This window comes from Sturnira hondurensis, unplaced genomic scaffold (assembly GCF_014824575.4).
Source record: "Sturnira hondurensis isolate 20B ecotype Veracruz unplaced genomic scaffold, ASM1482457v3 Scaffold0006413, whole genome shotgun sequence".
Classification (NCBI taxonomy): domain Eukaryota; kingdom Metazoa; phylum Chordata; class Mammalia; order Chiroptera; family Phyllostomidae; genus Sturnira; species Sturnira hondurensis.
In genome coordinates this window covers 54,631,224-54,644,871 of record NW_028079044.1, presented here as the reverse complement: position 1 = coordinate 54,644,871, position 13,648 = coordinate 54,631,224, and positions in this window count along the sequence as shown.

The window sequence follows — 13,648 nt, the reverse complement described above, 5'->3', positions numbered from 1 at the left end:
CAGAGGCCCATGGAACTCCACAGTGTTGGCACAGACCCCTGACCCTCGGCCACAGGCCCGGAGCTAGGCGGGACAGTGTGAGGACCTGGGTGAGAAAGGACCCTCTGGAGGTGCCTGATGTTGGGGGAGTGGGCCTGGCCAGCCCAGCGACATTACGCTCGTACAGCCGATACACTGTGAAGCATCAGCGGGGGTCAGAACCTGCTGACAGTTCCCGCAGTGGGACCTTTCAGTGGGCCAGTCTGGTCACCAGTGTGTCTGGTCCGGTGATGATGATGACTGGCTCTGAAGGGGACCAGGCTCTGGGGTTCCAGGGCTGTGCTGACCACGGGCCCCTCCCACCATGCTGGGCCCTGTGTCAGGAGCGGGGACACGTGGAGACAGACAACCCTGGGCCTTGCTCCCACACACGGGGTGTTTGGGGCTTGAAATGACAGACGGAGGTTTGGGAAGAGGAGCCAAGTGGCCGGAAGGGCAGGGGGAGGGGGCAGGGAGGGGCCTGAGGTCTGGCTGACCGACTCCGTGTAGGGGTGGGTGGTGGGGAAGGGACCCAGGAACCTGGAGTTTCCTCCAGACTTAGGTGAAAATGCTGGAAACAATACCCAAAGGTTTCCTATAAAAACTCCGCTCACTCTCCTCCAGTCTCGGATGGAGACACCCCATGAGGCGGCCGGAGGTGCAGGTGGAACTGTACAGAGGCCGCTGTGACGCAGAGCAGAAGTGATGGGGAGACAAACGCTTTGGAAGGCAGATGGCCCCCGGGGAGCGCAGGAGGAGGAAGCCGGCCTCTGCCCTAAAGCTGGCGCTGATTCCACACGTGGCCAGGGTGGGGACAGCAGTCACCCCGGAGGAAGGCCAGTCCCATGCAGGACGTCAAGGGACCCTCCCCTCCGCTGAGGGACAGGAGGGGCTCCAAGAGGCAGGATTCGTGTTCCCACCACACCCAGGCTGCGGAGACAGGAGAGAGGGTGGGCTCGGTGCCTGGGGACAGGGACGGGACATGCCGAGCCCTGATGAAGCAGGGCTGTGTGCCTCCACGCACCCTAGAAGAACAGCCCTGCCCGATCAAACAGGTGCCCTTACGGCTGAGCCGAGCTGTGATTTCTCTTAGAGGAACAGAGGGAGGCAGAGCTTGGGTTGGAAGGAGGCTCTGTGGTGCTCTGGGACAGTAGGTGACGGCACCATGGAGTGGGGGGGGCGGGGACACACCCACAGGGGGCCTTGCAGGGGGTGGAGGCTTGGAGGGTAAGGGCTAGAACCACAGGAGGGGATGGAACTGGGGGTGGGGCTGGGGGAAACTCAGGCCAGTGGGAGAGGAAACCTCCGAATGTTAGATTCAGGCCATTTCCCTGGCCCTGCCTGCCCTGGCTCGGTAGCTGACACCGTCCTCACTTCTGGGAAGCTGGCTGTCCTTCCTGACCCTGGGGCAGAGGCTGCCCCAGCTCAGCGCCCACTGAGGCGCCTGGAAGACTCCAACTGGGATTAGAGTCCTGGGTTTGTCCACAGTCAAGGTCATTGCTACCCTCTAAGCAGGCGCTCTGAGTCTGAAGCAGGGACTGGAGTTGGTCACCAGGGTGTGAATAAGTGTCCTGTGTCTGTCACGTCGTAAATGTCGAGAGGTGTCATTAGTGGGGTCTGGTCTCCAGGGCAACGTCTTCTCCATGCACTGTGGGCCCCCCAAAGCCCTACACCCACTGTACAGAACTAGAAAGTGTCCACAGCCCCGTGTCCCGGGCACTCACGTCAGCGCTGCACCCGGGACACGGGGCTGTGGCCACGGGCCCCGCCCCTGGGCAGAAGGACGCTCTCAGACCGGCGCCAGCTGCTCACCGCCCGCAGGGCTTTGCGTGGGTGGCCGGTGGACTGTGACCGTCCTCCACGGCCCATTGAGATCAGGAGCCCGCAGACCGCGTCACAGCACTCGCTCAGGAGAGGCCTCGGAGACGAGCCGAGTCTGCGGCCAAGGGCAGCGGCGTCTTTAGCAACACCTCCCAGTGTTGCACAGGACCAGCGACCTGGGCTGCGGCAGGCCACCCGCCTAGTCGCTGTCGATCTGACCAAAAATGGGTGCAGTTTTGATTCATCCACACCGGGCGGCTGCGTGGTGCTGGCTGTTGCCACTTTTTAAATTGCCAGTCTGAGGGACAAGCGGTCAGCACCCCCCACTAAACAGTCAGGTGTCACAAGAGTCAACATTCTTGTGCCACAGGGTGGGAGGCCACTGCCCTGGAACCGGGGGTCCCGGGCCTCACTCTGCGCGGCATCACTGCTCTCAAAGACGCAGGAGACCTCGGGGCTGCACCCTGGGGGGCAGTGGGTGTCACACGAGGACAAGCTGCCTTCAGCAGACCAGAGCTGCTGCGAGAGGTGACAGGACCCACAGGTGTCAGGAGGGGCCCCGGGGCTGGGCTGTGCCCGTCCGGTTTACGAATGTTCTGGTGGCTTCATGCCTGCACCGTGTGGTAAGCACACAGGTACTTAGCAGGAGGGACTCCTTTGTACTCCTGCTGCTTGGGAGTTCCCCCCAGGGACACATGATCAGAGAGTGGCCAGCTGGCCTTTTTCATGAAAGATCACAGGCTTTTCTGAAAAGCCTTGTCTCGGCTGCGTGGGCACCAGTGGACTTGCCCACACGCGAAGGAGGCCCTGTGCACAGGGAAGCCCCAGCTCTTGCTGACAGAGTCATCGGCCACACGCACCTGCAGCGCAGGTGTGGGTCCCAGTCGTTGGGCCGCAAAGGAAACTGCATTTCCGTTACCCTGCTGCTCGGGTGGCTTCTGCATCACAGCGGAGTTGCTTTCTGAGGCACGTGCAGAGCAGGGTCACGGTGCTGCTGGTTTTTAACCAACGGCGGTTACAGCTCACGTGTCTTCTGAAACCCAGGGGACCCCGGCCATGTTTAACAGCAAAGGAAAGGTTTTCCAGTGTGAGAGGGTCCCGTGCCACGGGCGTGGAAACAGAAGCGAGGGAGCCCCACGGCAGTGACAGCTCGCTCAGCACGCGCGAAACAGAAGCTGTGCCACGGTCCCGCTGCTCTGCGACGACCACCCTCTGTGGCGCCGTGTCTGTCTCCCGACTGCCCCACACAGACCCCCCAGCGGGCTGGGGGCGGAGTGCGGTCTTCATTGGCCTCTTATGACCCCAAGAGGAGGCACAGCTATGACTTCACGATGAAGAGCGAGGAAGGGGCCCGGATAAGCCTGCCCGCTGATTCCGCTCAGTGGCGGCGTGCCCCACTGGCCGCACCAACGTGTGTGCTTAGAATGCACACTGTCAAGTGGGAGGTGGGAGGGGGAAGCGTGCCCAGCACCAGGTGTGTGCAGCTGAACAGCTCGGCCGGCGGACAGTCCAGCAGCAATGTGAGCAGAGCTGCTGGGTTGGCCCAGGGTCCTGAACAGACGGCAGGTGCACTCTGCAGGCCAGACACCGGGGTCCGGGACCCACGCGTCATCCCGGTCGTCCTGGCTCAGACACCGATATCGTTCTGTCTTCTGTGGCGTTTGCTCTCTAAAAGCTTCCTCGTTGCAGTGAAGGCCCTGGGCTGGGGGCCGTGCTCGGGCCAGGGTGGCACTGTCCTGTGCCCTGCAGGGGCACCACTCAGACTCACATGGGCGCCAGCACCTCCTACATCGACGCCATCTGTCAGGCATGCCAGAAGCTTTCGGAAGCTTCCTGAAGCGAGAGCCACTCACAGGCTCGCTGACACCGAGTGCCCACGACATTCTCATGCTGGTTGGTCTTGCAAAACGACGAAAGGAAACAGCAACAAAAAGCTTTTTATAAAAACACCACCCCCGTGTTTCGGAACATCCCGTTTCTTCTAAGAAAACAGGACCAAGGCACATGAGCGTGGATTTGCCCGATTTAGGCCGCTCCCCGGACCACTGTCTGCTCTGCGCCCCGAGAGCCAGTGCTGTGGGTCCCCTGGAAGGACGGCATCAGTCCGCAGCCTGTGTGAGAGTTGGCACCCACTCAGCTCCACCCGAGGCCCCCGCCCAGCAGGGCTCGCACTCAGCAAAGTCTCGCTGGAACTTAGTATCTTTGATGACTTTCTTCAGGGCTTTGCAAGCAGTTAGAAAAATTACTTATCTTTATTTGAACTTCATAAAGAACAATGGGCGCAGCAACTGAACAGACACACGGACGGCCAACAGACACATGACGAGGTCACTGATCACCAGAGCGATGCAATTGCAACCACAGTGAGAGACCACCTCCCACCCGTCAGGACAGCAGCGAACCCACAGCGCTGGTGGGGACGTGGAGAAAGGGGCCCTTGTGCCTGGTGGTGGGGGTGCAGGCGGGCACAGCTGCTGTGGAGAGCAGTGCAGGGCTTCCTGAAAAAAATCAAAAGCAGAGCTGCCCCCGTGACGAAGCAGTTTCATTTCTGGGTGCTTATCCACAGAAGACGAGACACTGATTCAAAAACACGTGTGCGCCCCTGCGTTCGCTGCAGCAGCAGCATCTACCCCAGCCGGGATCTCAAAGCAGCGGGCATTCACAGCATGAAATTGGCTGTCAACTGTAATTGAAAAACAAAAAACTAAAGTTAAATGTTGGCCTTTGCCATTCAACAACAACAAAATGAGAACATCACAAGAACACCCCCTGACCGTCCTTCTTGGTATGTGACACCTACTCTGCCGTCTCAGCTCAGGCAGCCGGGCCCCCTTGGACCTGCCCCTCCCTGCCCCCGCCCCCACACGACCCACCAGCAAATCCCTCAGACCTACCCCTGAGAGGCATCCAGACCCACACTGGGCTCACCCCTCAGCTGCCGCGAATTTAGTCCAGGCCTGAGCTGCACCAGCGAGGGCACGTGTCCTGCTTGGGAACTGAGGATGCCAGACCTCCAATGCCGTCTCTTTCTCTGGGCTCACAGTGGGCTGGTGCACTCCCATGCTTGCATGTTCGGGGAAGGGAAGGCCCCGAAGAGAACAGAACAGGCCCCAGACTGTGGGGTGCTCTCCTGAAACCACCTGTGAAGGGGACAACAGCACCTCGGGCACTCCAGCTTCCCGAAGGACCCCTGACGGGCGACAGACGGGATGTTCGAGGCAGTGGGATCACGGTGCTCTGCGAGACCGGGCAGGACAGCGCGTTCCCACCGCGCTTCAGACCCGAGGCCCCTGCCCTGCCTCCCCCAAGTGTGCACAGCGGGCACACCCAGAGTCCACCTTCAGTCACCTCTCGGAACTGACCACCACACAGCAGAGGGGGCACGGCAAAGATTCCGGAATGCTGACAGCTGGTAGTATCTCCACAAGCACCCGGACGCTGGCCATCCCGGGAGTGCCCACGTCACAGAAACCAGCCCCAACAGAACTCAGCCCCTCCCCCCGAGCCCAGAGGGCCAGGGTGCCCGCAACCGCGACTTCATGGGAACACTCCTTTCACTTACCAGTTTCTCCTACAAGACGCCGGCTGATGTGAGCAGAGGCCCACGTGCTGGGAGTCGTCGGCCATCTGCGCCTTTGCACAAGCAAGGAGACAGAGGGTCGTGAGAGAGAACAGAGAGTTTGGGGCCCACGCGGACCCTGCACCTCAGAGCCCGCACTCTGGGTTTAGGGGCACCCTGAGGCCCTAGAAGGCCTGCACCTCACGGAGGACTCAGGATCAGCTGAACAGTGTGGGTTCACCTCTCTCAAAGGAAAACGTAAAAAGTGATTTTTTATCAGTCTTACTATTCACACCAATGTCGCACCCCCGCTTCTGCGGGACGGAACTGCAGGCTGAGAAGACCCTGCCCGCTCTGGTGCCCCCCAAGTGCGGGGACAGCTCCAATGCCTCTAGAACACACAGGCGGGAGCTGGCCTGTGTCCACCCCCTGGCAGGGCCATGGCGATTTTAGGACTAAAACCGGCCTTGGGTCTCCTTCATCGAGTCCCCATGACGCTGGGAGCCCCCTCCACGGGAGCAGCACGGTTATTCAAAACCAGAAGATGCCATCTCAGTACACAGCAGACACCAACGCAGGACACGGGGCGGGGAGGCTGGCTTCCCTCCAGTGGGTTTCCCCACAGGAATACAAAGAGGGGCGGGCACACTGGCAAATGGACTCACTTAACTTAGACAAAGTATAGAACAGGGAGCCCTGGCTGGTGTAGCTCAGTGGATCGAGCACAAGCCTTCGAACCAGAGGATCGTGGTTTGACTCCCGGTCAGGGCACATGCCTGGGTTGCAGGCCAGTTCCCAGCAGGTGATGTATGAAAGGCAACCACACATTGATGTTTCTCTCCCTCTCTCCTTCCCCTCTAAAGATAAATAAATAAATAATTTTTTAAAAAGTTTTAAAAAATATAGAATAGGGAGCAGCTACTCAAAATGAAAAAGAAAAAAGAAGCTCTTATTATGGTGAGCAAGAGATGGTTAAATTTGGCTAAATTCCCATTACTCGAACAAGCAGTCGTCTTAAAAAAAGGTGTTGGATTTTTGACTTCAGAAAAAAATTTCAGAAATATAATGGGTCTAAAACAACTTTCTTTTTAAAAATAATTTTTCCAATCAGAAGCACTCAGTTCTCTTTCTTCACGGAATTAATTAAATGTCTACGCAATATCATGGATAGCTACTAACAAGAAAATGAGGAATTCTGCATGGCTGTCTTGACCCCCATGATTCAAGTAAAAATTAATGGCCATGAAAGGTTCACAGGGCATCGGCATATAGGGCCATTTTCTTTTTTTAAAATATTTTTTATTTATTTATCTTTAGAGGGGAAGGGAAGGAGAGAAACATCAATGTATGGTTGCCTCTCGTGAGTCCCCTGCTGGGAACTGGCCTGCAACCCAGGCATGTGCCCTGACTGGGAATCGAACCTCTGGTTCAGAGGCCCGAGTTCAATCAATCCACTGAGCTACACCAGCCAGGGATTATAGGGCCATTTTCCATCGACTATTTACACGCAGTAAACTAAGACGCAGGTGATTGAAAAGTGACGGTCCCCAGTCAGCCTGCTGCGAGGGACATCATGTTCAAGTCCAGTTTCTTCTGATCCAAAGCCCCTTCCCTCTACCCTTCTCCCAATGCCATGAAATCAGACGAACGGATGTGAAAAGCGAGCCTAGTCCTCCGCTCTGTGCAGTGGCGTCCTTCCCAGGTTCCGTGTGGAGGCCCCGACTTCCACCACCTTGGACTGGGATGGCCTTCGGAGTCTGGCCTTTGACCCAAGTAGAGTGAGGTCACTAGCGTGGGTTCTGCTCCAGCGTGAGTGATGCCCTCGTAAGCAGTTCGGACACAGACACATGCAGGACGCTGCGTGAGGACTCGGAGACAACGGCGTCTGCACATCGAGGGAAGAGTCCTCAGGGGACACCAACCTGCTGACACCTTGGCCTTGCACTCCCAGCTCCTGGGACTGTGAGGAAACGACGTCTGCTGTTTAAGTCCCATCTGTGGTACCTTGTTAAGATGAGCAGGCAGTGTTATGCAGAAACTCATTGCACAGCTCTCCTCGAGGGACCGAGCTGTCCTGGGGGAGAGGTGGTTTACCCTCTAAGTCCAGACTCACAGGAGGTAAGTAAGCTAACCACCATGCATCAAATCTCGATTCCCTCCAGGGGCAGGGGGTGGGGCGGGGGCCGGAGTCAAGCCACCTGGCTTTGGAGGGGCCTGCAGGTCTCTGAGCAGCAATATTCCTGCCAGACCACCCCACACTCATCTGGATATCAAAAGCCAGATAATTGCCTGCTGGTTTGTGCTCCAGGCAGGCTGGGCTTTGGTTGCTGGTTCCATTTATTCCCAGCGTCTCTCTCTAAAGCACCAAGACGACAGCGGGTGCCCCTAAGTGACAGGGGGCACGAGAAGCCCCAGGATGCCCTGGCCCTTAATTTGGTAGAAATGTCACTGCACTTTATAATTCTATTTCAGTTACCTAGAGCCTTAGAAACATGTGAGGCCATGGCCCCCAGCAGTCAGGGCCCCACTTGGGGAAGCCCAGGGGCTCCTGCACCTGTTCTGAGCCCCTGAGACTCACAGGGACGGACCTGCAGGCACCGGCGCCTGGGAAGCCACAGCAGACTCCACCCTGTTAGTTCCTGGGGCAACCAGAGGACTGAGCAGTGGCTGTAAGAGCGAAATGGGTTCCTGTCGCTCCAGACCTTTCTGCAGAGTCTCAGTGTGATCCGGTTTTAGCCAGCAGGACAATTGTCCTAGAAGTCCTTGGTTTTTCCAACCTGTCTCCTGACGGGCCGGGAAAGTAAGGGCTGTATTTAAACCGCTGATTCGTATTCCAAAATAGCTCCATTGTCCAACAGAGTTGTCTCCTGGACAGAAGCCTGGACAGTACCAGCAGCTCTGTCCCCACCAACAGCTGCAGCCTCACCCTGCAGGGGGCCCAACACCACAGAGGTGAAGGTCGGCTGAGCAGGATTTTTGAAAAAATCAGTTCAGAGATTAAACCCTGCATTTGGGGCAAGAGGAGCAGGCACTGAGTCCCCAGTTTATCACTTCCTGGGGGAGTCACTGTTTCCCAAGTTAAGGGCATTTTGACCAGGGAGGACCCCTCCCCGGGGCAGGGGAGGTGCAGCCACACCCCAGGGGTAGTTTGTAGGGGAAAGTAATAACCTCTGGACTCAGCCAAATCCAACAGCACTCCTGACGCTCCGGCTGTGTCATCCTGGACAGCCCATCCCCACAGGGTCTTCCTTTCCTCCCTGCAAAGTGGATCCCGGGCACACAGCCCTCGGAACAGCGGGTGGAGCATTGAGGGACGTGTCAGCGAATGCAGGGCTTCTGCTGCAGGCCCGGCCAGTCCCCTTCCAAGGAAAGCCACACAGCAGGTGGCAGAAGTCGGGCCCTTAGCAGTCAGCCCTGCCCACCCACGGGGACAGAAATGCCCCTGAGCTCTCGGAACTCGGTCCCACACTTGTGCTCGTTCTGTTCTAAATACGATGGGAGCCAGACTCTGACCTGAACTCTAGTAAGTCACGGAAAACCGTGGAGCGTGTTTCAACAGCCCTTATACACAGAGATTTTATTTTGTTTTTCTGTAGGACAATTGCTTTTATTCAATGATCTGAGGGAGGCCGGGCTGGAGGAAGAGAGAAACATCCAGTGTTGCTACCCTCGTCTGCGTATTTGCCAGTCGGTGGTTGTATGCGCCCCGGGTTGGGATCAAACCCACAACCTTGGTGTATGGGGTGGGGGGGCGGGCGGAGGCGGGGGCAACACTCTAACCCACTGAGCTACCCAGCCAAGGCCTACACACGATTTCAAACTTGTCCCTGTTTCACAAAAGATATTTTTAGAAAATGTGTTATATTTTACCATAAAGGCTCAGTGTCAAAAATTAGGAGAATTTTTTTTTAAATCCACGTAGTTATTGTCTGAGGAAAGTGTACAAAACTATGGGTTTACAACACTACTTATTTAGTTCACAGGACCAAGTACTTCACATACACCACACTTTAAACACCACATTTAAAAACCCTCTAGAAATCCCTGGGGCTGGAGAAACGTGGCCTCTGGTGCCCGGCAGGATGGGCGGGGTAGGGCAAAATGGCGGCCGAACTACAACCCGGAGAAGACGGCTGAGGTCAAACCAGAGCCGAAGGGGCAGGCTTTATCCGGTAGCAACCCGAGCCCGAGGAGAACCAGCAATGATGTATTGCCGCTTTGTTCAAGGGGGACCAATCCCAGCTCCCACGGAGAGAGCCAACTGGAATAAAACCCCGCCACACTCCCTGCTGGGGCACGACTTCCCCGGCCTCACTCTGTGGACTGGAGAACCTTGCCCGGGCACACAAACCCCAATAAAGCCCTGTACTGCCCAACTTTGTGGCTCATTGGCATTTCTTCCTCGGCGGAGCCTAAGAAAACTTTTCATTTGGTGCCGAAACCCGGGAGGGGTTGTTCTCTGCTGAAGACCGCTCCTCTCCCTATTCCCCGAGAGGCCTCATGGCCGCCCCACCAGTCCGGACAAAGAACCAGGGTAAGTGCTGTTGCCCTTAAGTTTCTGGTCCCCAAACGCTGACTCCGGGCCCCATCTGCTGGAGAGACTGCTCTCCACCAAATCGCAGCGCTGCGTAGGGGTGACCCTTCCGGGAGGGACTGCCCTCCCCTGCTCTCCCCCGCCGAGAGGCTGTAGGCACCCGGAGGAGACGTCCCTGGGCCTAGATCCTCATTTTTACCGACCGGATCAGCAGATTGGGTTGAGGGACGCCCATTCCCACCTGCTGCTCCTCGTGGGACCAGGAATGGGGGCAGGAGACCAAACCAGGCCCTAAATCACCTCTAGGGTGCCTTCTGAACAATTTGAAAGTAATTGATTCTGGCCTCAAGCGAAAACGGCTGGTTTTTCTATCCACTACGGCCTGGATGGACTGGCAAATGGTCTGAGGTCCCCTACATTCAGGGCTTTTGGGTCTTGCCCGGATCTGTGTGCCCAATGCTCCACAGCCCAAGTTCTCTTCGCCCAGGGAACTCTGAACCCGTCCGGTCTCCCACGCCTACTGCCCCAGAACCTCCCTCCTCCTTTTCTGACTCCCCTGAAGACCCTGCTTCCCCTCCTCCTCCTCCTTATCAGCTCCTGCGGACGCTACTCAGCCCCGGCCCCCCTCTCAGCTGGATTCTCCCCCTCCCTCTGAAGACCTTTCTTCCCTGGTCAGCTCACACACCTGCTCCCGCCTGAATCTACAGCCCCCAGACTCCCGCATATGCCCCCTCCGGGAAGTGGCGGGAACAGAAGGTGTTCAAGTCCATGTTCCTTTTTCACTAGCTGACCTCTCTTCAATTCAAAAACACCTAGGCTCGTTCTCCACTAACCCTACCAATTTTATCAAGGAATTCCAGTACCTAGCCCAGGCTTATGACCTCACATGGCATGACCTGCACATCATTTTAACTTCCACTATGACCCCGGACGAGCGCAACTGCGTCCGGACTGCAGCTAGGGCTCTTGCAGACCACACCCACACCACCAATCCCCTAATGCCAGTACAGGCTGAAGCCGCGCCAGAGGCAGAACCAGGCTGAGGCTCCCAGGTAGGACAGGTGGGTTGGAGACGCTGCGACCAAATGGTCGAGTGCCTGATAGCAGGTATGCACCAATCTGCCCAGAAAGCAGTCAATTACAATAAGCTCAGAGAGGTCACCCAAGGCCCTGGAAAAATCCAGCGCTGTTTCTCAACAGACTAACCGAGGCAATTGCTCCATACCTGCCTCGACCCGGCTTCTAACGCTGGGGCCACTGTCTTAGCTACTCACTTTATCTCCCAGTCGACCCCAGATATTAGAAGGAAACTGAAAAAGGCTGAGGATGGCTCCCAGACCCCCATCCGAGATCTGGTAAATAAGGCATAACCGGGAAGCAGAGGCTGAGGCTGCCCGCCAGGCTCGCCTACAGCAAAAAGTAGCCCTGCAAACCCAGGCCATGCTAGTGGCCCTGCGGCTGGTGGCAAACACGGGCACGGGGGTGAAGCTTAAGTCTGGGCCAAAGAACACCCCACTGGGGGGCCTGTTTCAAGTGTGGCAAAGAAGGGCACTGGACCCGCCAGTGTCCTCAACCTCAGCCACCAACGAAGCTGTGCCCTGATTGCCAACAGCTTGGCCACTGGAGGGATTCCTGTCCCCTTAGAGGCTCATCCCCCGGCGCCTCCACGTGGGGGACCATCGGATCAAGGTGTGGACTGTTCCTGGCTGCACCGGAACTTCTCGGACTCCTAGGCGATTGAAGCAGTCCGGACTCAAAGACCCCCACCACTCTTGCTGAGCCCAGGGTAACGCTTCAGGTAGAAGGTAAGTCCATCTGTTTCCTAGTGGACACTGGGGCTACCTTCTCTGTTTTACCATCTTTTTCAGGAACTCTTACTCCTTCCCAGATCTCGGTCATGGGGGTTGACGGACCCCATCTCGCCTGTGGCGGACCCCCCTGCTTAGGTGCAGTCTGGACGGCTTTCCCTTTCCCCATTCATTCCTCATCATACCCTCCTGCCCTATTCCATTTCTAGGACGGGATGTTCTCCAATTATTAGGCACTACTCTTCAGATCACACAAATCCTGACCCCTTCCTCCTCCCTTATCCTCCCGCTGTTGGAAAACCTACTTGCCCCTCCCTGACGAACCAGAGCCCCCCCCCAATCTCTAGCCCCTCCCCTCTACGTCCCCTGACAGCAGGAAGTAGCCAGATACAACTCAGTGCCCTTTATCCTATCAAAGAGGCGGGAATGTCAGGATGGGATGGGCAGGACAAAACAGCGGCTGATGTCAAACCAGAGAGCTGAAAAGGCGGGCTTTATCCGCATAGCAACCTGAGTCTGAGGAGAACCACCAGTGATGTATTGCTGCTTTGTTCAAGGGGCACCAATCCCCAGCTCTAAGCCTAACCCAACCAAAATAAAACCCCGCCATACTCCCTGCTGGGGCGCAACTTCCCCCGGCCTCACTCTGAGGAGTAGGGAACCTCGCCGGGCGTGCAAACCCCAATAAAGCTCTGAACTGCCTAACTTTGTGGCTGATTGGCATTTCTTCCTCGGCAGAGCCTCAGAAAACCTTTCAGTGCCGACCTTCTAAACACAAGCTGCAAACTGTCCCCAGTACCTGTTTAGGAAAAAGGGAAGAAAAGGGAACTTCTTCAACTGAAAACATTTCCATACTGATTCCATTTTCTCAGAAAAGAGTAACTGCACCTGTTCCCCAAACTCTTCCTTCTCCTTCTGCATGAAAGGTCTTTGTCTAGTAACACATTTGCAGTAACTGTGTTTGATTACGTGTGGTCCTAATAGGGGACTCAAGAGTTGGGAAGCTGTAGTTTAAGGTAAATAGTTATAAGCCTAGCAAGTAGTGCATCTGTTAAAGCTACTGTTTCATGAGAATACTGCAGTTTGCTTTTAAGCTAATTTTCCCTGAATTTCAAAACCTCTTACAGCCCCTTGTTCTGTTATAAAAAGGCTGGCTTGGAAAGAGAATATAAGACAGCCTGTTAGGGTATGAACTTGCTGTCTTAGATCTCTGGCCATCCTAATCAGGCACCCATAAAGATTTACTCCCTGTCTCCGCTTATTGGGTTAGGTAGGTGACAGGCAGCACTGATGCCAGTCTTTCCAGTTTCATGAAGGGCCTCTGTACAAAAATAAAACTCCAAAATGTACCCATCACTAATTACTAAATGGGCTGTCATGGGAGTCATTCATTCACACCTCAAACGTTTTCACTACTATCAGACGTGCTAAAGGTGGAAAATGAGCAGATGAGGCGTGACCAACCCCCCAAAGAGGCTCCGGTCAGACGGGCAGGGCCCTAGGTTGGCCACGAGGCCCCCGCAGCTTCAGGCTCCTGTGAGCAGTGACCTGGAGATGCACTAAAAAAGTAAAAAATGAGATGTTAAGTGTGTTCGATTTTGTCTATAAAGCTTTTATTACCCACGATTTTGAATTTTTCACATGCACATTTAAAAATAACAATTTTCTAAAGGCAAGCTAATAAAAAACTCACAAATAACACATTTAACTATTCCATGATGTTCAGAAAAAAACACCTCTCCACCTAAAATTAAATGGCGTAAAGCCTTAGTTCAATGGGTATGTGTGAAAACTTTTTGTAGCAAACAGGTGGAGGTGCGGCGGGCCCACGGCGGCCTCGTGCTGCCACCTGCTGGCTTCCAGCTGAACTGCGGCTCAGCGCTGAGTCCACCGCCGCTGCCCGCGGGG